Here is a 27,068-nt window from a genome sequence, read left to right as displayed (position 1 = left end):
GGAGGGAGGAGAAAAACAGCATTATGCTTAAAGCAGCAATTCTCAGCACTGGAGAGCTGGATTTGAATTCTGCTTTTATGTGGAGTTCCCACAAGATGCCAGCCATGTGATGTAGGATGCTTTTCCCAGCTGATTGTTAAAACACATTTACACTGCAGACTGCTGTCCTGAACCTGCAGGGCAGCTTCGATATTCTCCCACGAGTACCTGCAGCAGGCCAGCACTGTGCTGCTGGGCACTTCCATCTAGCAGCACCCCTAGGTCTTCTTCTCCCCCCAGATCCTATTCTGCAGACATGCAGCACCCAGGGGAGAGAGAAATCGCCTTTTGTAACTGGATTTTCAGTCAGGTCTGACCAAGGTCAGATTACATCTGAATGAGTGCTCTAATCACTGGGCTGCTTGATTCAAGCATGTATGTCAAAATGGATTCCCCCCCACTGTCACTACATTTTGTCTTATCTTTGCATTAAGAATTTCTTCTGTATATTTTCTGCTGAGTTCTCTGATTCTTCTGTCTATGCTACAATAGACTGAAATTGATCTTTGAATGCAGGGAGACATATTCCCCCTTCCACTCCATGCACACCTTGTACATATGCCCTCCCAAGAAATGGAGACAACGTGCAGAACGGTTGCGACTTCGATTCCCTCGGGTCCTGCTATGAGCACACCAGCGGCACCTGTAGCTCCTCTTCCCAGGTAAGCAGCACAGCAGGCCGAAGAGCGTTCCTCCCCCAGAAGCGAGCTGGGGCTTTGCTTTGTCGAGCTGAGCTCCCTCTGCCATGCATCGCAGCCTGGAACCCATCACCAGTGTTAGAGATGCTTATGGGCAAAACTGACGTACCTGGTTACTTCGGCAAGGCTGCGCTAGTACAATTTACTCCGGAGTTTGTCTCATGTACCACCTGCTGTCACCATCAAAACACGTTCTTTAATATTACATGAATCCCAAAGGTGTTCCTGAAAGAATAAAAAAAATGAGCCATGTACTGTCTTTACTGGAAGCAGCAGAATTATTTCCCTTAAAATACAGTATTAAATCTCTCTCTTCTATTCCACTGTGAAGCAATGGGAAAATTATCTCATAAGCAGGATTTTTCTAAGGTTTTTTGAAACAGCTTCACAGCCTTACCCCTGTCACTGATACTGTCAAATTGGCACACTGTATGCCTTGAAACGCTGTGCACTGCACAGCCATAAATCCCACATGGATTTATCCAGCAGGCTTAGTGTCATTAGCCCCGGTTATAGACAGGCGGCAGTGCTGAATGAGCGCATAACTTGACAGAGGTCACACAAGGTAGCAAAGACCTCGCAAGAGAGCACAGGTTTCATAACAGCTTCTCATTTTCTGAGCGTTGCTGGGTAAGCAGCCTGGCTGCAATGCTCTCTCGCTATCATTTCCTTTTGCCCTCAACCGTTTCTATTGAGAATGCATCTGTGCAACATTCTGGGAAGCAAAACCATTCATCAGGCATTTTGTTGCCTGTTTTCTGACCCCAAAAAAGCTACCTGTCATTTTCCAGAGTCACTGCCAAATCTCAGTGTGGCTGTTTTTAATATTCGTTGTAATTGTGTTAACGTGTTTGCTGAGCGAGCACTGCTAGCCTGTGCTGACCGCTTGGAATTCAAAATTAGCACAGTAATTATATTTCACAGGCTACTGGTCAATGGGAAATTTCACCTCGCTTGTGAATTTGCATGTTCTGAAATAGGTCGGAGAAGCAGATGGCTTTGAAAGAAGAAAAAAAAAATAAAAAGGGCTGGGAGTCAGGCTCCTGTTTTGCTTACTAGATTAAGCCCTTTCTATCAGGGTGAGTGCTCACATCCAGTTAGGTGGTTCCCTAGCGTTAAATCATCAAGAGCGTCTCTGGAATTTTCTTGGAGGGTACCTTCTGGGTAGCTTCCAGGAGTATTTATGCACGGTGCATCCGGAAGCACCGGCTTGTTACTCACTGCGGCTCCATCAGGGAGTTGGAAAAGAGCAGCAGATGAGCCTGACATCTAAGGGTCTGAGGGCAGAGGAAAAACAGTTTCCCGTTACCATGATGCTGAAGTTGTAATTAAATAGAGGTGTTGCCAACTGCAAGATCTGTTAGATAACTGAGCAAACATATCTCTGGGGAAGCAACCTTGGCCTGAGGTATTTTTCTCACTTTTGTGGATACAAGGAGAAGTACCAACATCCCTATTCAGGCCCTTCTTTGATTACCATTTCAATCCCAATAATTAAGGGCAGTTTCAGTGAGTTAAAAAGTCCCTCAAGGAACATGAACAGGAGCCCACCGTGTTCCCTGCAGTGTTTCAGCACGTTATGAGGCTTATTTCCCCACGGACTATGGCGGGCTGAAAGACAAATAAAAACGCTGCAGGGACACACAACCTACTTCTGCAAGGGCTTTCATGCTGTGTGTTGTATGGATTTGCCTCTTTCTGGCCTCCTGTTTTCTCTTTTACTTGCCTGCCTTCCTACGTATCCACAAACACTTGATTTATCTCTCAGTTTAATAACATCAACAAAAAAGAACAGAGTTGCTTTAATGACCAGCTGTATTTTTGGAAGAAGCCAACAGTCACGCATAGCCAACTTGCATGCGGAGTCTTTTGCTCAGTGAAGAGGCAGTACCATATGGAAACCTGTCACGATGCCTCTTTATGTTACCTCTCCACTATGAAATGTATTCAGAACTATCGCATGGCCACAATATCTCTGCAGATAAAACTGCACTGCCAGACATGAATATCTGGACACAACCCGTGGGCTCCTGATACAAAGAAGATGCAAGTCCCTTCCACAGAGATTCCACAGGAGAATCTCTGCTGGTCTTTGGCTGAACACAGGCCATGCATATTAGGTGACTGACCATGGAGTTCAGAGGTACTTAAGGACTGAAATTAAGGCTTTTAGTTTCATATGCGATAAATTTACCTGGATATGCCAACGCTGTAATACCCTCTTTTTCTTTTCTCAAAACCTGCAGGAGAAAAACACTACATGATTTTTTCCTGATCGTTTGTTGTGCTCCTGCCTGTATGTGACAGCCAGAGCTCACATGAACAACCATGTGTATGTAAAGAAGTTCCTGGGAAAAGCCTAACCCAAGAACTGAATTTTGTTTGTTAGTCAGAAGGCAATTAGTAATAACACCATTTTCTTCTCTTAGGAAATAAGCACCATCATCTAAGCTGACTACCTGAAACAGGTGTGAATTCAATGCTTACAGGTCTCTGCCCATCAATAGCACCTCATTCTCACCTAAGCTTAGCCAAAAGCCAGAGGCTTTTGCGTGTGCTGGTTTGTCTGTGCTCTAATTTTATGCTAAGCATTGCAAAAATCAAGAACTGATTGTTTATTTATAATTAATGGGTTTTTTTCCCCCAACACTAAGCAATGAACTTCTTAATGACATTCAAATCAACTGAACATTGAGATGGAAATGGAGGAGTCTTTTCATAAATATATCCATAATCCTTGTTAGTGGCAGCCTGGTGGCTTGCCTTGTCTGACAATCCGCTCACAGTGTATGTTTTCTTGTTTTGTTATTTTGACTCCCATTTGATTTATATACAGAAAAAATAGTGTATCATCAATGTACGAAGAATGTATCCATGTCAAATGATGAAATCATGAGGTTGATATCAACCGGAGAACAATAAGATGCCTTGAGTAATTTGTCTTATCATCAGCCTTGAAGAATGGATAAAAACATCTTACAAAATTCACAAGAAAAGTTATCTAGGAAAAATGTGGCATAATGCTGTCAGCAAGCCATGTAAAGAAAAACTAAAAGGAGAGGGGAAAAAAAGAAGAAAAAATCAAAGGTACTTGATGTTGCATCTTAGGTTCTTCTGCCCTCGTAATTGTTTCCAATGGACTGTGACTACATTGTTCTTAAATTTTTCAAGGGGCTTAATTCTTCCATACAGCGGAAAGGCAAATAAGACTATAATAATTATTCATGCTGTACAATCATTTCACTATATTTAACGTTGTAGCTAGAGCAGGTCAGAAAAAATATTTGGGGAATGGAGTACGTGCAAGAGGCAGGACAATAAATATCACTGCTTTGCCAAGAGAAATCCAATGCTTAACACAGGCAAAGTAACAGCAAATAGGAGCTACTTACACTCAGCTACTCCCCAAAATTGGAGCTATCCTTACCAAAGAGTTCAGACTGCAAAACATTCAGGTGAAGAAGTGGCAACGTTAGGGTTTATTGAGGGATACAAGAAGGCAGGGCCACAGTTATGCACCATTGCCTCTGCCGGTGAGGCACAGTTCAAGCCACACCAAACTCTTCATCACCTGGAGTTCAGCCCAAGCAATGTTGGCATCAGTGGTTTGTGAAGGCAAAGGGCATGGCTGACCAGGCCTCGCTCTCCAGTAGTGTAATTTCCAGGGCTCCTAGCCCACATTTTACAGGCCTCCCTGCATAGCAGTAACAGTGCTAACTGCTAATTTATTTATATTAAATCCCTAATTTATTCTTGGGTTTCAAATGTCATAGAGAAAAAGGGAATCAGTCAGTCAGCGAGACTGACACACAGCAAATATCTCCAGGGAAGACAGTGATCTGTACCACTGCTATTGACTTCATTTGTCTGACTTGATTTGACAGTCTAGGCTGCTTTTCTTCCTTCTGCCTTTCGCACAAGGAACATCTAGAGCTTGAATTCAGCTGGTTTCATGCAAGGTGCCATCTGATCATCCCCAGGCATGTGGTTTGAAGCTCTCTGATGGACGGGTCATAGGTCCAGAGCCTCATATCCTCACTGGGAGCTGGGGCATAGCTGATGCATATATGGAGTAGAGCTTTTGGTGCAGTTTCTTTCAAAGGAAGCCTAGCTCCCATGTGCCAAGCAATTCTGTGTACCAGAAATGGGAATGACCAGGGGGTTCATTTCAACACTACACTACTGTAGCACATCAAAACGCAAGTGTAGATGCATCCGCAGATAAGGCATTTCATGTTACTAACCATACTTACGAACCATGTATGTGATCACATTGTTCAAACTTATCTACCTGAAACCAGAGCATATAACAAAAAAGGACTCAGATTAAGGACTGTGCTCTTCAGAGATGTCTTTATTTCCCCCAGATGACATACATCTGGGTGATCTGGAAATACTGTAGAGAAGCCTGAAGAAATAAAATCTAGAAGCAGCATGGAAATTACCTTAGTAATAAAGCATTCAAGAATCTCTCCAGAGCCTCTTGTAGTTTATGAATACTAATGGCCTTTGTGAATTTTTTTATTGTGTTTTACAGGCTGCAGCCTGTTTGTGAGAAGTCCTTCCTCTAGAGGGAGTTAGGGTTAGGGTTAGAAAGAGGCAAGTGAATGGGATATTGCCTTCCTTTGCAAAACCCCTGTCGAGGCATAGCACAGCTGCCTGTTCCTAAACAGCACAGGGACTTTCTTGGATAGAATGTGGACCAAAGAGGCACATCCACCCCCAATTTCTTTAAAATAAAGATATAGCCTGCTTCTCACATTAGTCCAGAAGAACAAGCAAGTCACCTGCTTTCTTCCGTTTGGGAGTGTCCAGAACCTGTAGAAGTTGACGCACTAAAGAAACAAAAAAGTGTTTAAGGTATTTTTGTGATCACAGAAGTTGTACACTGAAGCTCTAAACTGATTCAAGAAATACTGTACTCTTCAGTGGCTTGTCATTTCAAACAGGTCTTATTCAGCAGGTCTAGGATCCTGTGAGTCATTTCTCTGGCTCCTTATTCCCTGACCAAGGTTTGCAAATAAATATTTCTCCAGCTCACCACTCCAGGACAAAACCCAGGAGTGCCCCAGAACTCTCCAGCTACTTCCACCCACATTTCTGAGAAGTGGTTTCTAGGGGGAGGAGCAGTTCTATTGGCCTCTGCTATTTACTCTTTTCTGTGTTCTCACTACAGCTGTCCATACTCTGAAATGGGTTGGGTTCCGCAGGAATCTTTAGAAAAAAAATCCAACCTTAAAGATTTCCACACAGTTTTTTCCCAAAAAATTCTCAAACCTTTGGTGAAAAGCTGGATAAGACAGAAAAGAAAAGCAGAAAATAATGTTATCTTTAGCAGATGAACACAAAATTTCCACTTGACAAATCATTTGGCTTTCAGAGTTTTTACAACCTCTGTACAAAATCTGTCAATCATCAGATGCTTCCTTCTTAAACTGACATTGCTGGTATTTTTAAAATGTTTATTTGTTTAACAAGAAACCTTCTTTTGAATGATACTTTCATCTGAATCTTTCATCACATTTTTACTTGTATCCCATCCCAGAATAGCAGTTGGGTGTTGCGGGATATTTTGACTCTATTTCTGAGTTGGGATCTTATTTATTTTATTCCCCACGGGAATTCAGAAATTCTTGAACGTAAAAGGCTTGGGTCTTTTCAAACATCAGTTATCAAAATCAAAGTGTTTCCTCAGTTTGCTCCTCACTTAAGTGTCCAAGCAGCTGGTTCCTCACCTGGCCATTTCCCCATGCAGCCCACTTGGAAAGAGGGGAAAGCGCCTAGCTGGGAAACAGAGGATACAGGCAGGTATTGCAAAAAAACTCCGAGATTTTGTTCCAGAAGAAGAGGAAGCAGATGAGTTTTCAAAATCTCCATCTTTCTCATCACAGAGAAAATCCTGTTCCCTTCTGAGTTATTTATTAGTGATTCTCTGTAAAAATGACCCCTAATGGCTAATTGCCCTCTGCAAAAAAGCAATTGATTTTTCAGAGGGATTTTGTCTATGCTGTTGTGTTAGCTTAGGGTCTCAGTCCTGCTAAGCCCAAACTCCCCATTGCCCATGCTGCCTACCTGCCGGCTTATCGCCCGCACCTAGACCTGAGTGAGCCAGTTGGCTTTCCAGGCAGGAGCACAGATATAAAAGACTCTTGCCCATATATTACTGCAGGACACTATGACCTCCTTATAATGCAAGTGTTTCCTCTGGATCGGAAAGAAGCCAGCAATACAGCTGATCAGGCGCTATTTGGGGTGAGAGGTCTGAAGGAAATAGGACAGGCGACACTGGCGCTCAGCAGGAGCTCTGCCGCACTACAGCTGCTTACTGAAACGAATGAGAACAGTCAACACCAGCTCATTCCATTTGATCTTTCTTTGCAGGTAATTTATATGAGTGTTTCTGGCTTTTGTGTGCTCTTGAGCGTGACACTGGTGGGCAAAGGAGCTCAGACTGCAGGCTGACTTTTTATGCCACAGAAGAGAAAGAAAGCTCAAAAAAAGCTCCAGGTAAAACCACATAATCCATCATGTGGAAAACGGGGAAGGATAAATGGCTGAAATCAATGACCTTTAAAAGTTATTTCCAATGCTCAGCAGTTCTTGCTGTGTTTTGTTAAGTATAGACAGTGGCAGGCAGGAGTCCGGGCAGGAGTGAGCCATGATTCAAGGCTGTAGTGAGCACCATGTAAATCCTGTATCCCTGTGCCTCCCCTAGCAGGATCAGGCCCTGGTGCTCATAGCTATGTCCTGATTCTGTAGACAGCCTGAATTTGATCTCCATTCTTCCATAGCAAATCAATATACTTTTGTAACATTCCAGAGCCCAAAATACCCATTTCAGAGCTAAATTCCTGAGTGTTTCTGTCCTCTTTCTTCAGAGGGCCTGACACGTCACATTGCTTTCCGTTATGAAGGCAGTTATGCTTTGCAAAATGAGTATAAAACGCTGGTCCTGATACACTTGTGGTTTATACCCACTGAGGAGCTCTGCACGGTTATTACGGGCATGATGCTGAACTTGGAAGTTCTGGCTTTGCCCTAATTTGTCCTTCTACTTCAGGGCAATTCCTCCCCTTATCTTGCTTTTTTTTTCTTCTTCTTCTTCAATTCTTTATTCGTTTCACCCCATTTGGACTACAAAGCTTTCAGGCAAATGCTGTCTCTTATTATATGTTTGTAAAATCAGGCCCTAAGCTGAACTGCTGCCCTTACGAGCTATTACAATAGTGATAAGAGTAAAAATTAGAATATTTGCTCATCATGGAAACACCAGTGGTAAACCCAATTCATGAACTTTAGTGCTCCTGATACCTACAATTCTGTGTTGCTTCAGCTTCATGGAGCTACCTTCACCTAGACAGTTTTAATGTACCCGTCCTGGCATAAGCAGTTTTCTTCCAAACTCACCAGCCACCAGCTCTTTTCCTGTCAGGATACACCCTACTGGTACTGAGCGGCATCTCCAGAGTTGCACATGACATCGACTGCCTGGGAGCTAGCAAAATTGCATCTCCCTAATCCTCAAAGCTTGCTTGAACAGATTTGCTGGCACCGTGCCTGTGCTAGAGGACAGGAACATTTAAAATCACATAATTTTTTTGGCTCATTGAAACCATTCTGTTGCCCTGTTTTTTCCATTGCCATTCAGCCTGATTTACAAGCAATTTTCTCAATGGAGCACTTCACAGAGGTTGGGAGTACGCTGTGCTCAATACTGCATTCTAGCCATGAGCCTCATTGGCGTTGGTTTATTTTCTGGCACTGTCATCTTGCGAGTAACGCTTACCTTCCCAGGTTTTGGCACAAAACATTTCCTACTTAGTCATCAGATGCCCAGTGAAGCTTACTTCATTCAGACAGATTCTCTACTTCTTTTTTTATAGCTCACTTTCAGAATTCATTTCTGCTTGTTAATGCAAGCCTCCGAGCATGCTGCTGCTGTGCATTTTTAAACACTTACCCAAATGTCATCTCTATTATTTCCAAACTCTCAGACTCTTTGGGGATAGCTTAGATGCAAATGAGCTGTCAAAGAAAGATTACTTGAACCAACAGTCAGAATGACAAAAGGCTTACAGACTGCATGCACAGCACACGGCTTCCAGCTTCTCAGTCAGCTGTTATTTGCCAAAATCAAGGGTTTATACACAGTCCAAAAAACTGTTCAGCTTTGTTACAACGGGGCACAGTTATTCTCCATCGAAAAATTTAAACCTCTTAGATCTAGGAAAATTCTGATTTCTATAGCTTCTCAGCTCTTGCTCAGCTACTAATTCAGCCCACACATTCTTTGTACCTAAAAATTCACTTTGGAGCCTGCTGTCCTCTGCACAGTGGAGTTGTTTCTCCCTGTCACACACTTTTTGGGGTTGTTGCACAGGTGGGTTAAAAGAAAAACTGCACTCACCTTACCCTGTGCAGCAGCCTGAGAAACTGTGAGCGCTGCTCCAAGAGAACAAACCAGGACCCCTCTTTCAAAGTGAAGGCCCACATTCAAGAGGCTCCATGAGGAGGTGCGATGCACTCATTGAAAGCAAAGGCATCGTTTTGTGGAGTCCAGCTTTCTAACTGCAGATGGCACCCCTGATTCTGCTATGATCACATACATTTTGCTGAAGAGCTGAATTCTTCAGCTGAAAATAAGAGAGCTCCAGAGGCTGAGGAATTTAAACCAAATCCTAACCTGCTTTAACACTGTCTCAGTGTTACACACAGGAGATGACAGATACATTCCTGCACTCATTAAAATGGGATAGCAAGCCAAATTTGTCTCTCATACAACTACTGACGTCAACAGAAGGCCCACTGTGTTTGAACAACAGCTGTCGTAATTTGTTCCCTGAATAATATTTAGCCAAAATTAAACCTGGACAGAGACAGCAGGTATTTTTCAGATATTCTGGTCTTGCAATGAGCATTGAGCAAGTCCTGGAGGAGAAGGGCTTGGGGGCTGCACAAGATGTGCTTAGCTCTGATTTCCTCTGACCCCTGAGAACTCTTCCCTCCCCACGCTGGCAGTGGTCCAAATGATGTCTTTTTCAGCAAGATAGTCAAATACAGTTTTAAAAGTAAATACGTACATTGCAATTTTCATCTCAAGAGCCTAAAAAGTGCAGCCTGTGCATTAATTAATCAGCACAACATCCCTGCAAGGTAAAAGAGTATTTTCATCCCCTGTGTGGAAACTGAGGCACGAGGAAGTGGAGTATCTTATAAAAGGTCAAAAAAGAAGTTCATCACAAGAGAAAAGAGTTTTTCCAATTGGTGATAACCGTGGGCTAAGAAATACTTGTAATTGATGAAGATGTGTTCTGTGTTTTTCCTGGTTTATTCCTGTGGAGAGATGCTCTTTGCCCAAAAACTGCTGCACCGAGACTGAATGTTAATCAGTATGTCATACCCTGTTGGTCCTCAGCCCAAATCACTGCAGTCTGTAACCTGTGCCAGCACATTTTTTAGCTTTATGGCGTGAGAGCTTCAGGTTTTAAAACAGCCAAGACTCTGGCCCACAGTAACTTCAGAGATGATAACACCAAAGAAATATTGCAGCATGGTCAAATGTACATGCTGTACACTGTTGTCTCGCAGGAAAGCATTATTCAACTGGATAAAAGGGAGTTGTGTCAACTGCTGATGCTGTTGTTCACAGCTTATGGAAAGGGAAGAGTATTGTTTTCATACGTATGTCACTATCCTTGAATGTGTGTCCTGGGGGAACCCTTAGTATTTCCAAGCTCATGGATTCCTTCTCATGTCCTGATATAGGGCTAGAATGGGGTGTATACCAGCACTGCCTCTCTGCCTGGCACCTTGCTTTGGGATCTGTCTCTCATTTTGAGCCGTGTCTTCCCACTGGTTCCTTGTGCCCTTACATGTATACCTGTCTCCTGACTCAGACTGAAACTGCTTTCTTCTCTCATTTTATTCTGTATTTGTTCAGTGGGATCCCAGGTACAGGACCCTCAGAACCAAAATCACTGTTAGCCTCGCTGTCAATAGCAAAGCAGGGGTGTGCAGCACCTCGAGAGGATGGGGAGGGGATGGGGACTGCATCGCTCTGACTACACCACGTGCCATGAAAGCCCAAACCTCTCCTTGGGCAGTACTGCCTGGGGAATGGGGAGTGCAGGGTAGTCACAGTCCTCTCAACTTGCCTGGTTAAATTTGCTCCCTTAAGAATGATTCATGCTGACCTAGAAAATGTAAGAGGAACGGATATGTCGGTTACCAGGTTACTGCTGTGCCTTGCAAAATCACGGCAAGCTCTTTCCTAAGGGATGAACTTTCACTTCCCGCCCCAAGTGACACTGTCCTCTGCTAGCACAGGGGTAACTGTAGTTTAAGTGGATTTAGTCACAGCACGGTTGAGACTGCCTATAGGGTGGAAAAGACAGTAACATCTGTAGAAATAAATAGACTCTTCTGCATAAAATTCAATGAAAGATTTCTGCAGGAGCTCAGACTACATCTCTCCAGCAGAGCATTGGAGAAAGGTCACAGTGGGCTTTCAACACCCCAGAAACCTCTGCAGCCACGTCGCCAAATCTGCAAACAAGATTTTTGTGTGTTGTGTTGAACAGAATAGCAGAATTTTATCTTTAAAGACAGAGTTGGGCCCCATGGTAGTACCCCCATGGTACTGACTTTAATATCAGATTGTCACCAGTGTAGAACACTCTGTCTGTATTCCCAGGCGACTTGAAACAATAGCTAGGAGGACTGTGAAGCTTGCCCATTTGTTTACATAGCGGTGATAACTCTGCAACTCAAAAAGGACATTACAAATCTATAATCTGCCGCTTGGTCCACTGCCAGAACTCCTCACCTTTTGTCCTATAGCCATCATTTTCTAGGGGTTTGTGTTATTCTGGTTCAAAAGCACTGCAGCATAGCAGAAATAGAAAATTTGAGAGCTAGCAAAAAAAGAGAGGGAAGAATTTTTGATCTCAAATGAGTAGCACTAAAGCTGCAACACTGGATGTATTTTTTCTTTCCATACTTAAATCAATTCTAAAGAGGGATTTTCTAACTAATCTGCATTTGTTACAGAACTTGGAGGATTTCTACCATTGTGCTACAGACCTAGGAGATCACGTGGCAGAATTTAGGCTTCCCTCCCTACAGAGTATACCAGTTCTTTGTTACAATGGTGATAGAAAAAAAAGGACAAAACAGGCTGAAGACAGGCCAGAAAGGGCTATATACCCTGGGGTTGTGGACAGCCATTTGTGGCACAGGTTTATTTGGCTTTATTCAGTTAACTTGTGTTAGGAAAAAAATTGCCAGGTCTGCAGGAGGTGGAGTAGCATCCAATTAAGTGACTAACCATACTATTAGTTGGACAAAACAAACACTTTTCACCTGAAATGGCATGTATCTCTCCAGTGAGCCTGGAGAGATGGGGGGGCTTTAAGGGTGTAACACTTCTGATTTCAGGGTCCCCGAGTATGAAAATGACAGAAATCACCTGTGTGCGGGAAAAGTGGCAGCAAGGCATTGTACACGTGAGCTCAAAATCTGGATTTTTTTGTTTCTTCTGATGCTACTAAAAATAGCATTACACATCCTGAGATCCTATCTGAGGGGAAAAAACACTGAAAAAATGTGTAGCTATAAAACAAAAGATATTTCACAAAACCGCTGGAAGTTTTTTCTCATCGTTGTTTTGGTTATGACTCAGAAGTTTGACTTGTAAGGCAACTTGGCGTTTTGTTCACCAGACCGCTTCTTAGTGCTTCGGACAATGTCTGCACAGTGATTTGTGAGGTGAGTTAGCAGGAGTAAGGACACTGAGTCCTGCAACCAGCACATTTTCTGTCATTGCTGACAGCGTCCCAGCTGTGTTCAAAGCATTCACACCATGGTTAAGAAGAGCTGGAACTGGAGTGTTTGCAGGTGAACTGACCTGTGGCATGCTTGGCCTTGCACATCCCCAACCTGTGCACAGCTTATGCGCAAGAATTTGGTCCTGCATGTATGATCAGGCTCTGCCCATGCAGAGTGCATGCCTGAATACAAATAATATAGATGAGAGGTAAATCCAGTCATGACCACAGGGTCAGGCTTGCATTTCCCAGTACAGCCTGCATATCACTTGAGATGTTGCTGTCCTTCACCAAGAAGCAGGCGGTACTCATGTTGTCTGTGCTAAAAGACATCTAAGTTCATACTAGCACACAAACTCTGGGGTTTGCAGATGCTCAGCACGTCTGAAAATCAGGCACTTTATTTTGGCGCTTGTATACAACTGCCTTAGGGGTCTCATTTCAGAAATGCCATTTGCAAATTTAGTTCTAAATATTTTATCATGTCTATTCCCCTCAGAAGGAGCTGCGCAGATTAAATACAAAATGCTTGTAGAGTCCTCAGATAAGATGCACTACTGACACAGAACGTATTGTTAATTATGATTAATTATTATTATTCTGCTGGCTGGCAGGCATCTGACTGACGGATACTTTCTAATCCCTATTCTCTCCCCAGATTTTCTTCCTAATTAGTGTCCTCTAGAACCTTGTAATCACATGCCATGCAAATGAACTGTATGTTATTTAGCCAAACAGATTATAGTCGATTGGGTGACTTCCTCTGTCACAAGCAGGCTACAGAAAAAGAAACAGAGAAAAATTACATGATGTAAATTGTTATTTTCTCTTGCGGGAAAGAAAGAAACCGGCACCGCTGTGAGCAGTGCCGATGACACAAAGCAAGCGGCGGCGGCCTACGATGCAAGAGTAAAGCTGCCCTCTGCAGGTTACTCTGTCACACACAATAAATCACGTCACAGCATCTAAAGGGCGTAACGAAGTGGTTTGGAGACATGGGGAATAAATCGCTTCCTACTATGTTGCTAACAGATTATCTTAGGGGGGGGGGGGGGGGAGGAAATTAAAAAACCACCAGAACAGAATCTGGAAGATGCGGCATCACCGTTTTCCAGCGGGAATCCCTCCATACGTTCAAGCGCTGGCCCCGAGGGAAGGCCGAGCGGAGGGAGCCTGTGGGGCGAGGCGGGTGTCCGGCTCCAGCCCCTCCGAGCCGCACAAGCCCTGTGCCCATGAGCAGGGGTCTGTGGGCTGGTGGCGGTGGGCAGAGAGCCAGAGCCGCAGGGAGCTTCGCTGCAAGTGCTCATTCCCTTCGCGTCCCGGTACAAGGCGCTGAAGAAAGGAGTGCGGTACCTCCGACACGCAGAGGGCATTTCTCGAATGGTCTGAAAGTGGCTGTTCCCCCTTTCCGGCTTGCGCATCCCCCAGAAGGGCAGTGGCTCGGTTGCTGCTGGCTGCAGAGGTGATGCTAAATCTCCCTCACCTCAGAGGAGACCGAGCTGCTGCTAATGACTAAGAGCAATTTGCAGTTCCCTGGCTGAGGGAAAAACACAGTGTACAGTCTTCTGGCAGTCACTAATCCCTTCCCACTCACTGACACCCTACCTCCCAACCTGTCTAATACCACCTAACTCATCTAATATTTGCAACCACTTCTGAACCCTTCTTCAATCCCTCCAGCACACCCATAGTTTCCAGAGATGCTGCCATGGGTGTTTCTCCAAGGCATTTATGCCTCCGCTTGCTCCAGTGCCTGTGTCTTTCTCACTGAAGCTCTGGTCCAGCCGTTCATGTCGCCACACGGGAAAGCAGATCAGGGGATAAATAAAACTTCTTTTGCTGGATTGTCTTTCAAGTTGAACAGTGCTCCTAATGCAGTTATTGTGCAGAGGCACAGGCAGAGGGACTTTTGCAATGAAAGGGGTGTGGGGAAGCACGGAGGAAGAGGAAGGGGAGGAGGAAAAAAGCTGGGGGCTACTTAAGCTAGCTGGATCAATCCTGTAGCCAAACATGAAACCTGAGCCTGTGAAACATGGACTGCCACAAAGGCGCGGACAAGCAAGGACAGGACTGTTGTGGCCGCGCTGCATGTAGGCCCGTTCTTTACCAACAAAGCTTACAAGCTCAGTGTCACCAGCAGCAACACTCACCTGCCAAAACCCCTGAAGCCACAGCTGAGGCATCACAGACTTGTTACAAGCTGTGCTGTCGTAGAAGTGGAGATGGCTGCTGTCAGTCGTTGCCCATTTGGTGCCTCTGCATTATGTAAGAGGCTCTCGTGTCAGCTCTTGGTGAGCTTTCCCTGCTGGGTGCTTACTAAATTGCTGTGAAAGGATCAGATGCTCATCCCTATATGCTCTTAGGTCCAGAGGTCTTGACTATGTTTAAAGATCTTTTCCAGGTCTTGCACGTCAAGGAATGTAGTCCATTTGCATGCTTACATCACAGAACAAGACAACGGTTGAGGTTGGCAGGGACCTCTGGAGGTCATCTGGTCCAACCCTCCTACTCAAGCAGTGCCACCTAGAGCCCGTTGCCCAGGACCAAGTTCTGATGGCTTTTGAATACCTGAGCCTTCTTTTTGATGCTCCCATCCAGCTGCTTCGGCACTAGAAGCAGTGATGTCTCCCTCAAGTTCCCACTTCTACTGAAGGTCACCTCTTCAGGAACACGCACTAGTGTAGTGTGTCACGAGCGTGGCACATACTTCCTCAAGACTCCATCAGTCTTTCTCGTCAGAGTCAGTGGGGTCTGCTGTAATACCAGCCCTCTGCAGCCTGAGGCTGTAAATCTGGGTGATCAAAATAGAATAGTGCCTGCTCTGTTAAGTACAAGGACTGCTACCAGATGATTTTCATGCTCAACAAGCACTCTCCGATAAATCTGTTCTGGCGTAGGAATCAGCTTGTTGCCTGGAAGAAAGCACCTCAGACAGCTCCCCTGTCAGGGCAGCCTGGTGTCTCCAGCACCCAAGATTACAGTCCGACATGGGAGAAAAACAGCAGCAGATATCCAAAATGGAGTCCAGTTCAACTGGTGGTTATGCATAAAAAGCCCCCGGTAAAAAACTGAATTTATAAACTATACATAAATAGCTTCCCCAAATCATTCCAAGTGCACAGATTTTGTAGGGGAGCTACACAGCTGGCACTCCTGGTACTGATGTGTAACCTGCACCATGTAACGAAGGAGCGCCATGCAGCCGCGCACTCCTACTTCTCAAGCCCTGCCAGCCCAAGCTGAACAAAATACCAGACCTATATCCAGCCTCACAGAGCTCACAGGGCTCACAGGGCTCACAGAGCTCACCAGCATGGCCAGCATGGTGCACAGGGAGAGAGCACATGCCATAAATGTTGGTTCTGATCACAGTCTAGCTGCAGAAATTAGCAAGAATTGAAGAGACGTTTGCAAGTAAGAGGAGACAAAATTCTAGACGAGCTATAATTGGCAAACCTGAATGAGAACAAGCAGTGAGCTAAGATCTCCTTCACCTGATTAAATGATGCCTGGAAGTGTTTCAACGATGCAGTAGGAATTTTTAAGTAGCAGCCATATATACTTGTCAAGATTGCTTCATGACAAAAAACAATGCCAAGATTTCTGATCTGCCTGCCGCTAAAATAAAATTTGACTCATTCAAAGGCACTTGATCAATTATAAATATAAGGTCTACATCCTTCAGAAGTCCTATACCAGCTGATGTTGAGCCTGTATTTCCCAGGAACCGGATTCCCATTCTGTCCTTTGAATATCTACCCGTTCCTAATAATTTCCTCAGTCTGTAGGCGTGCTGCAATAGGAGTGTTTGTGATGTATAGTTTTTGTACGTATGTACTCTGTGTATGATTATGTCCCTATTGTTCTCTAAACCACAAATTTAAACCCACATTATGCTCCAGCATCAGAGGCATATAAGGGAAGAAGTCTCCATCTATAGCATGGACAAGCTAGACAAAGTCTTGGGTGTATTTCCCCTCCAGCCAAGCCCACCACCACATATCCCATCACATCCTGCAATGCTATCGTGGGCCACCGCTGGGCAGAGAAGTCAGTGGCAAGCCCCTCCTGGAAGGGGCTGTTGCATGAGATGGCTCATTGGGAGCCAGGGGCAGCTGAGCTTTGAGTGCGTCACGGCATTTTCCCTGCCCTCAGGCTTGCACTCCCCATGGTAGCAGGGGCACAGTGCTCCTCTCCAGCACGGTCAGTGGAATCTGCATCCCCCCTGCAAAAACATTTGGTACACCACCCATCGTCCCTCCATTACCCTGCTCCTCTGCCACCCAACTCAACTCACACGTTCATCTGATCAACTGGTTTGATTTTCCTTTTTTTTTTTTTTTTTTAAACCACACTTTAGCCAGCAAATATAAACCTAGGGATTACCTTTTTTTTATAGTCTAGAGTGAGCAGGGGGACAAATAAGCTGTGGCCTCCATATTGTTGTCATTCAAGAGGGAATTAACATTGTACCCTGTTCCCCCCTTCAACCTCACAGCTGTGTGCAGCCCTGCTCAGCTGACATTCAGAAACAGACTCAGACTCCTCTCTTATCAAATGAGAAAGTTATCAATCATCAACATTTTATCACGGTCTTTTCTCCAGACTTGCTGTTAGCAGCCAACCAAAAAAAGCAACAGGGCAGGGGCGGGGGGTCTTAACTTTGCAGAAGCAGAAATCAGCTTTCTTAATAATGTCTGATGGCCCAATAATTGATACAATCTCTTAATGCATACACTCTTGTCATGGCAATTAGATCTGTAGTCTAAGCATTTCTGGACTTTTTGCCAGGAAAGAATTGGAAAATTAATGAAGGCAAATTAATTATTTGTCCCCATGGTTTCTGATGTAAGAATACAGCTGTTCTTTATCAGCATAATTCATTATTAATGTCTCCCAAAGCTCAGCTCAGATATATGCCCATCTTCTTCACATGCCACATTTCTGTTCTGATTAAATATCAAATGGTTTTTAAATACCAAAATGGTTCTGCATTTCTGAGCTCTGTTCTGAGTTGTGGGAAAAGAAAAACAAGGCCTCCTTTTGATCATACACACGAGTGTTACATGATGACACTATCACTGGCTCCCGTAGACGTAGTCTCAGTTTACACCTATGTAAGTGAGGGAAGCTAGATTCTATGCCATGGAATATACCAGTCTGCTACACCACAGCCCAAACGTAGGCTTGGGAAAGTAATCAGGAGTAAAGAAAGATGTCTTTTTGCCAAATGGGGCACCAGACACAGTGATTCAAGTGGATCAATTTCAAAGATCAGGAAATCAAATGTTTATAGCCATTTATTTATTCCTACCTTTTTCCCCACATGACAGTGTAGCCCCACACGTCTTATTTAACAAATTCCACACAACTCATTTGCCTGGCCCCAAAGGGACACTGCAGCTCATTGATTTTCTTGACAAGCTCTTGTTCGGGTGAGCGATATATTACCACCTGACAGCAGCGTGTCAGGGTGAAAAGAAGTAGCCTACAGTTGAATGCAAGAGGGTCCAGAAACATGGGAGCAAAAATAATTGAGCTAAAATAATGAGGAATGAGAAAGAGGGAGTGCGAGGAAATGCCCCGCCATGTTCTGCGTTTACCACCTGCGCTCCCTGAGGGCCAGCTGTGCGGCCTTGGGTGGGTGCCACAGCAGCACATGGGAAGGGGCAGGGAGTCGCAACGTGGCCACAGCTGGGAGCGGCTCGCCTGCTCAGCTGTATTTACTGTGGGACTGGCTGCCGCTCTGATACAGTGGGGTCAAGTAAGGGGACTGCAGGGAAGGCAAGGGGCTGCTGGCCCCGTAGCTTAATGAAGCTAATTATTCCCTTTCCCACGGAGTTGGGCAGAAGGGCTCAGAAAAGCAATTGGTTTGCCTCTTTCTTTCTGAGAAGAGAATGAGGTGCTGCTTAGGTAGCCTGGAGAAGCTGATCATTGCTTTCCTTGCAGCACTCGGCCTAAGGAGGAAGAGCCTTTGCCATCTAAACACAGTGAAAGGAAGACAGACAGACACAGGCGTCAGAAGTCCAAAGAAACACCCCTACGCTCGTCCTTTTTGCTCAGGATACAGGACCAGCACAGGCTTTACAATGTACTGCAGGTGAACTGACATGGCAAATGGGAAATGCAACCTGAATGAGATCCAGAGGATTAGACTGAAGCAAGGAAACTCAAGGGAAATTGTAAGAGAAGCTATTGAGGACGGTCAGAATAAAGAGACATTTGGTAGTAGGAGAGTCAATTGTGCGCCCGGAGAATAGCCGTCCTTTTGTAAGGAGGGAGCTAACAGAACAGTGATTATGACTGTGCCTGAAGCAAACGTTCATGGTATTACTGAGATGTTTGACAATGTAGTCAGGGGAGCTCAAGATGAAAGCAAAACCTATTAGCACTGTGTGTGCTGCAGAAAAAAGGGAATGAATGGTAGCCTATATTTATATCACGCCTTTCATCCTGAAGGATCCCAAAGCACTCTGCAAACCATGTATGGAAGTGACTTCTTGCCTTTCCTGAACTATGGACGACAGGGGTGAAACATGCCAACTCTTTCAACATCAAAAACCAGCGCTGCTGCACAGAAAAAGGGAAGAAGGGAGAGACAGGTAGGCAACAATCAAAATGCAAAATAATAGACAATTTGCTAGGCAAGGATGCGGAAAAGTAGACCAAAAATATGCAGTATTTTAGGAAGTATTCATTATAGTAATGCAAAAAAGATTGTAATCAGGATCCGTACCTTACTGACTCTGGGTGCTGCATATACACTGCGACAAATAACGTTCTTGCTCCACAGAGTTTCCTAGCAAAGGCACGACATATGAGACTAAAATCCTAGTAGAAAAGCAATCTTGAAATTAGCCCCTCTTTCTCTTACCAGAACAAAATCACTTAAATTCCTCTGAATTTTCTTGACAGAATGCATATATCTATCTACCACTTTTAAGGACTGTATTTCTTTTTAGTTCACTCCAGGGTGTATTTTTTTAAACACGTGTTCATGGGAAGGAGAGACTAGCTAAAGAGGATCTGCTTTCTTCCTAAAAAGGAGGAGGGCAATTCACGAGATGTGATCCATCAGTTTCACATCATATTTGTCCCATTTGATTACTGAAATATCATGGACACCCAAACCGCATGTTAGATATAAGGCATAGTTACAGATGTGCAGCTACTGTGGCCTCACAGGCTAATCATCTTCACTTTTTTAACAGCCTTGCAAAACTAGCGCATATTTTACAAGCTCAGGCATTAAATTTTCCCTTCCCATTTTATCATAATGATATACGAGAATATTTAGCAAGGTTTTATTTGCTGTGGGAAAGAGAGGCAGCATTTTCTAGGTCATCTTAAGAATATCTTTAACTTTAGGCAGTGAGGAATTACAGTAAGAAAGGCATAGCGGTGACAACTGAGTTGATGTTAATCGTGATCCTTGAGGTCCCTTCCAACCTGGTATGCTACAATTCTGTTCTATGATAATGCTTATGTAGGTGTCTTTATGAAAAGTGTGTGACAGCTGATAAATGCAGCAGCTTTTATCTGCATCCCATTAAACTCTTAAAATGCAATAAAGGTCCAAGCCAATCTTGTTTTCTATTTCCCCATGATAAGACGCAAATTAACACAAGTTCTGCAGAAGCAAAACTCCCTAGCCAAAGCGTACAAGGTATTTAAAGTTGTGGGAAATGTAATTTTAAACATAAAAGGCATAAACCCCTCGTACTTACTTAAGACTAAAAATGGAAACATCCACTTTTATTTATTAATTGCAATGATTAAAGAAAGTGCTTAATACAGTTCTAACATTTTGTAATATCAACAACATGGGGGTTTTTTTGCCTGTAGATGGTGCAGTTGGGCAGCAAAGTTATTAAGTTTTTCTTTAAATAAAGATTAAATTGGGTTTGAAAGCTAGTCATTACCAGATGTTCGTAGTTTAGAAACATTTTTCCAGTTTAAAATTTGTAGCAAGATTTCCACCCAACACAAAAATGTCAAGGAAAGCCCAGAAAATAAAGAAAATGCCATTTGGTTATATAATGGGGTTTTTTTTAATTAATGATGTGCCTTTCATTTCTTTCATATAGCAATGTCAGTGTGCTTATTCAAACAGGCTGTGGGCACCAAACCAGGAAAAAAAAATAATTACCAGGGTTAAAAGAGGCAATGTGCTGACCCTTCTCCATAAGCAGAAAATGGACTTTCAGGATCTTAGTCTGCCTTACGCCTGAGGGACTGACCAAATCAACAGTGTTGAGCCCAAGAGAACTATTTTTTTTTTCTTTTCTGTGTTAACCACCTTGATCCTGAGTAACACAAACTCAGGGAGAAACGTACAACTTGCTAATTCCAGAAGAAATAGGTTAACATGAAGGAAGAAGCATGTTGATACAGGTACATTAAAAATAAAAATTACAAAATTAAGAGGCAAAAAGCAATATTAGTATCTGTGTTGCCCCAGCAGTGCTGTGACTTCTCTATTGCATATTGTAAAATCAGCTGCTGGTGAGAAAAACACTTGTGCAAAATCGCTTCTTGAATTCAGTATTATCCTCTCTTTACATGAGCAGGTTGAATTGACAATGGATTCCTGGGAGTTTCTAGGCTACAAATGATGGCTGAAGCTCACGTGCAAGCTTGCATCCAAGTCTGAATACAAACACTAGGGGAAAAAGGGGGTACAGCCAGACCCAGTCGAGTCTGGCTTGTCACATGGTGAAAATGTCATGCACGGTCATGACAGTAGGTGATTTGCTGACAAAATGTCAGCAGCTGGTGTGCAGGCAACACCAGAAGTTCATTTTTGCTGAGTTCTTCTCAGTCCAGATCCTTCTGCAAATGTGCACTATTGCTTTTATTTATTTATCTGGAAATATAATTCTTTATTTCCTGAGGCAGTTTAGCTACCTCACTTGCATTGCTGTTTGGTCCAGTACATTTTGGAAAATCCTGGTAAATCAGCTTATGTCCAGTCAAGACAAAAGACCTCCATCCCCTCAATCTGAGATGGGGAGGCCAAGTAGGCAGGCTGTCTAATGTTTAGAGGACAACAGGTGCAAAAACATGGGCATGCATGAGGCTCCAGGGCCAAAGCAAGATTCTGAAGGAGGAAAACAAAGGAGAGGCTCTAGAAATGCCCACCCCTCCTAAAAGGAGTCCAAGGAGCCACGAATGCCCCACCAAGGAACTTTTTCAGAGATGTAAGGAAAAAGAATAGATAGGGTCCATTGTCTGAGAGCCCCTTCCCTACTGAGCTCTGTGGTGGTGTGGATAACCACATTGGGTGCAGCTAGGAAGAGGCCGATGAAGAAGTGACTTTGAGGGCCTGCAGGCAATGTGTATACAACACTGAGACAAAACCTCATGAGAGCAGAGGAGGAGCTCGAACAGAGAGCATGAGATGGAGTTCTGCCAGGCTGAACATACCCTGAGATGAGAGTTGAGAATTCCTTTTTGGTTTCAGTACTAACCCTAAAAATGACTCTCCATATAACTTTGGCCACGAGGGCTTACAACTCAAGGCCAAATTTCACCATGTTTTGGTAGTAACAAATCCTACGGATACTAATGGGAGCGAGTCCACTGTATTTGCTGCCTGAAGTAAACTTGCTATAAATGCCAAATCAATGTAGGCTACGGCACTCTGCCACTTATCTCTGATGAGTTTACTCCACAGCCTATTTCTCTCTGTAGTGGTATTAAGCCCAGACAACTCCACTGAAGGCAGTAGAGTTTTACTGCTATAAAGTCAGTGTGAGATCATAATCAGAGTTCTGATGTGTAACTTGGATAGGATTTTGCTCATCCCTGATTTGTCTTCTCATGTCTTTCTCTTATGTAAACAAGCTTTAACAATGCTTATGACCATCAAATAAAGTAGTTAATCACTGGAATTTTTAAAGCCCCTTGAGATCTTGCAAGGGAAGATCCTCTGTAATGACAAAGTAGTGTACAGAACCACTGAATCACAGAGTGGCTGAGGTTGGTAGGGACCTCTCAAGATCATGTAGTCCAACCCCTGCTCAAGCAGGGTCAGCCCAGGACCGTGTCCAGTCAGGTTTTGAATGTCTCCAAGGACAGAGATTCCACAACCTCCCTGGGCAACCTGTGCCCGTGTTCCACCATCCTCACAGGAAAAAAAAGTGTTTTCTTATGTTCAGATGGAATTTCACGTGTTTCAGTTTGTGACTATTGCTTCTCCTTCTGCCAGTGGGCACCACTGAGGAGAGGCTGGCTCTGTACACACAGCTCTGTAGCAGCAACAGAATACCTGTTCCATCCTGTGAGATGGCTTAAAATTTCCATGGAGAGAATCTCACTTTCTTTTACAGTATGTGGGACGTGGATGTAATTTACAGAAATATCAGGTCACAATGGATAGTATACAACAGGTTTGTCCCATTTCAATAAAATCTACAGACCCTTTTCATAACAGTAAAGCCAAACTGGACCAGTAGATGGCCATAAGCTCTACCATCCAATGGTCCATACTCCTTAATTAGTATCACACTCCCTTGGACAACCTGGCCAGCTAGTACTCCACCAGGTAGTCTGAAGGCAGTTCAGGGAACAGCATCAGACTGTTTCCAATATGCAGTATGAGTGGAACCCCTTGAAGCTCACATATGGCATCTAAACAGATGCTATGTGTGAGCAACACTCTGTCCCTTGCCTTGCAGGGATAGAGATTGGGCTTGGTCCATTTTGTTTATCAGCACAGACAGACTCTAAATGTATTTCATAAGCCAAGGAAGGTCAGAGTCTCATTTATTATTAATTGCCGTGATTACTTATAATTAGCACTTGAAACCTGCTGAAATCAAATAGGAATGGATACTGTCACTTACTCCCAAGTAAATTGTACCTTGAATGAGAGGCTGTCCTACTGAATTCAGCGTGGGCCTGGGATTCAGCTTATGATTAGTGGTCTATCCTAAGACCTTTGAATTTACTGAAAATACTTAGGGCATACAAGTCTCTTCACTTCATAACAAGTGATCTGGATGCCTGTGGCTGAAGTCTGCTTGACACAGCTGTGTAAGTCAGGGGTGTCAGCCTTACTCCTCCCATTTCTGGTGGCTATCAAGGCCAGCAAAAGCCCTGGTGTAGATGCTGTAACTACTGATAGTTCAGAGAAAGCCCCTTATCTCCACAACCAAAAGAAATCTTCTGCTTGCATTTGCAGGGTTTGCTGAGTTAGGTCTCTTGATCCGTTTACTGGAAAATGCTATTCAGTGTAGACAAGGCCCAAATTCAAACAGAATAAATAAGTGATTTAAAGTTCTCAGAAGAAGAACAAGGCTCTTTTCCCAAACCTACGGCTTCTCCATAACAGTGAAAGATCTTCATCGCACATGTCCTGCAGCATGTTGTTCTTTCCAGATACGGGATTTCGCTGGGAAGTTGTGACACACAGTTTGCGGGAGCGCTTGCCAGCTGAGCCATGCTTTCACTACTGCTCACCACGCTCCTTAAACATGCATGCTAATTATGTTACAGGCTGTCTGTAGGGAGCTATATGAGGCTATAGTATTTTCCTAGGAACCACAGTGAAGAAGTCAGCATGTGCCTTTCAGTTGTGTCAGTTGTGCATCTGCTGTGACCAGAGTTTCTGTTGATAAATAATGCCAACCTCATTAAGCATTCACCCTAGAGGTGTTTCTGGTGCTCAGAAGTGCTCATACTTTAAGGTTATCACTGAATGCCTTTTTCAGCACCAAGGAGTTGGTGAAAAAAGTGTTCTTATTTAAATTAGAAGAAAATTGAGCATGGGTAAAAAGGGGTGTTTTTAATGCCATATACAATTAACCTGGTACACCACAAAGGGCTGACCTCCAGCTGGACTTCATGTCACTGATCACAACCCTTTAAGCCTAGAAGTTCAGTCAGTTTTCAGTCCACTTCACTGTCCTTTTAGCTAGTCTGCACTTCAGTTTGTCTATGAAGATGTTACGGGAGTCTATCAAAAGCCTTACCAAAGTCAAAATAAACAACATCCATTGCTCTCCCCTCATCCACCAAACTAGTAATTTCATTGTAGAAGGTAATCAGGTTAGCTGAGCATGATTTTGTCTTTGCAAATTCATGTCAACTACTTCCAGTCACCTTCTTGTCCTTCATGCATTTGGAAATGATTTCCAGGATTATTTGCTCCATCACCTTCCCAGGCATCAAAGTGAGGCTGACTGGCCTGTAGTTCCCTAGATCCTTCCTCCTTCTTGCTCTTCTCAAAGACAGGAGTGACATTTGCTTTTGTAGTCCTCAGGAAGCCTTTCCCCCTTCTCCCCCCAAGCTGATCCTGCTCTTCTGAGGGTAAGTCTTCACTGCTCTTGATTTTCCCATGGGTCTCAGAGGCCTGGGATTCCTGAGGCAAATCTTACCAGGGAGGACTGAGGTAAAGACGCCAGTGAGTACCTCTGCCTCTTCCATGTCCTTTGTCACCAGATCCCACTTATGAACTAATTTCTACTATGAAATACAACAGCATTTACAATTACATTAACAGGATGAAAATCACAAGGACAACAATAACTCTTAGATAATCATAGGACGAAGTCAGATAGATACTTCTTCTTGAGACATGGCAAAACTATTTGCATTATAATGACCACGTCTCCCTCTTCTCAAAAACACCAAGTTCAGGAAACTGTCAGAAGACCTATGAAGCTACACTGGCATTGGTCTTTTCAGCTACAGTGGCTGATAAGTTCTCTTCTGAGTGCATTGTTCCATCTGCTTTTAAGTAGAAATATCAAACAATGAAGTAGAGAAAAGAACAGCTCTGGAAGAAAGTAGCTGGAATAATTTACATATGCTAATTTCTGAAATCAGTGATAGCTCATTTGCACTTACAGGATAAATACCAAAACTGCATACAGCCTGGCTGAACAGCTCCTTCTTCCATAGCACAGAGGGATAATATGGGATCACTGCAGGTGTAAAGAGGAATAGCAAAGATACGTAACGAGGTGATCTTCATTCCTGGCTATGATATTAATGTGACTACTGATCACGTCCTTTCTGGTGTCCATACTTCAGAAAGGACACTGAAAAAGACAGAGGTAGTTCAGCAAGAAACCATGATTTTAATTACAGAAAACGCATCCTGAAGTAAGAAACTGGAGGATTCCGTAGATTTCCAAGAGAACCAGAGCCGATCTGAGAGACCCAACTAGTCTGTTGGTACGTATACATGGGGAAAATATTGGATATTAGCAGATACTGTAATCTACAGAAAAATAGCATGGTGAATTCTGAGTGGAAACTAAAATTGAAGTACGGGAAATGAGAAACAGCATCAGGCATGATTTTCTGGGGCTTACAAGTATCAGTGCTAGCCTCCATCTCCTACTCCCCACGACAGTGCTGACCTTTTGCATTCACAGTGCAGCGCAGTGGCTTCTTTCTTTCTTCTCAGCATCACATGCCTGCCATGAGGGCAAAGAGAAGACATGGTGCCAGGCACAGACAGAAGGCATTTGTTTTCTCTCCATTCTCAATCCTCTGCTACAGGCATGCCACTTTCACAGAACCCATTCTCATCAGTACTCTCTGCTCCTGAACAAAATGTTATTACCGAACAGTAAATGGTGGGAGATGTGGCTATCTGCCTGAAGGATAAATTTTAGTAGTTCTGTCATATTGTTGAATCCAGTGGAGAAACCACCAAGTGAATGGCCTCTGTTATGCAGATGAGACCAATTATAAAGGGTTCTGTTTCACCTCAATATTTCTGTGGGAAATATCCACAGTGGCAAGGCTCTCCTGGAGCATCATCCGGAGCTCTGAGGCCTCAAGGTTTCCTGGAAACCAGATGCCAGGCCTCTCAACACGGACATTCAAAACTGCAAGCACTCAAATGCCCTGCCTGCTACGTAAAGCCCAGGCCTCATGCTTGGTCATATCGAATTATCTGGGACGCTTGGGCAAAGAGGTGTAAAAGAGCTCTGCTGGAGGCAGGGTGTTGACCAGATGTATGCAACTTTCAGATAAAGAGAGCACTACCTCATCCTGCAATGTGTCTGAGGAAGGGAAGCCAGCCATGATCCTCCTGTGCTTCAGTTTCTAGCCACTGACAAGGCTTAGCTCATGCGTCTTCCAAACAAGTCCAACTCTTACAACCCACCGACTTCGTAATTCAATGGATTTTAAGGCTGAAAGCTCCTGTGAAAGTCATCTCTCATGATATCTGGTAACCCTGTATTGATCTCTGTGCCAATGGATGTAGATGGACCCAGCACATGTAGTTCTGTTGCTATGGGGGTTTTGCGACTGCATGTTGAACAGTGGCTAGCCATTGAAAACGGATCATATAAAGTCACAAATCAGGCTCCTCTATGCTATGGAGGGCAAAGAAAAAGCTCCCTGTTGCTTCTTTGCATGTACTAAAATAGGAAATCATTGTGCAGAGGCAGCTCCAGGTGGCCGGTGCTGTGACTGCTCTCCTATGACCCACCAGCTGCACGTTTCTCAACATCTCTAACACCGAAAACATGCGCCAGCCCGT

This window comes from Platalea leucorodia (genome assembly GCF_965183815.1).
Source record: "Platalea leucorodia genome assembly, chromosome: 1".
In the NCBI taxonomy this organism is placed as follows: Eukaryota; Metazoa; Chordata; class Aves; order Pelecaniformes; family Threskiornithidae; genus Platalea; species Platalea leucorodia.
This window is presented reverse-complemented; position numbering follows the sequence as displayed.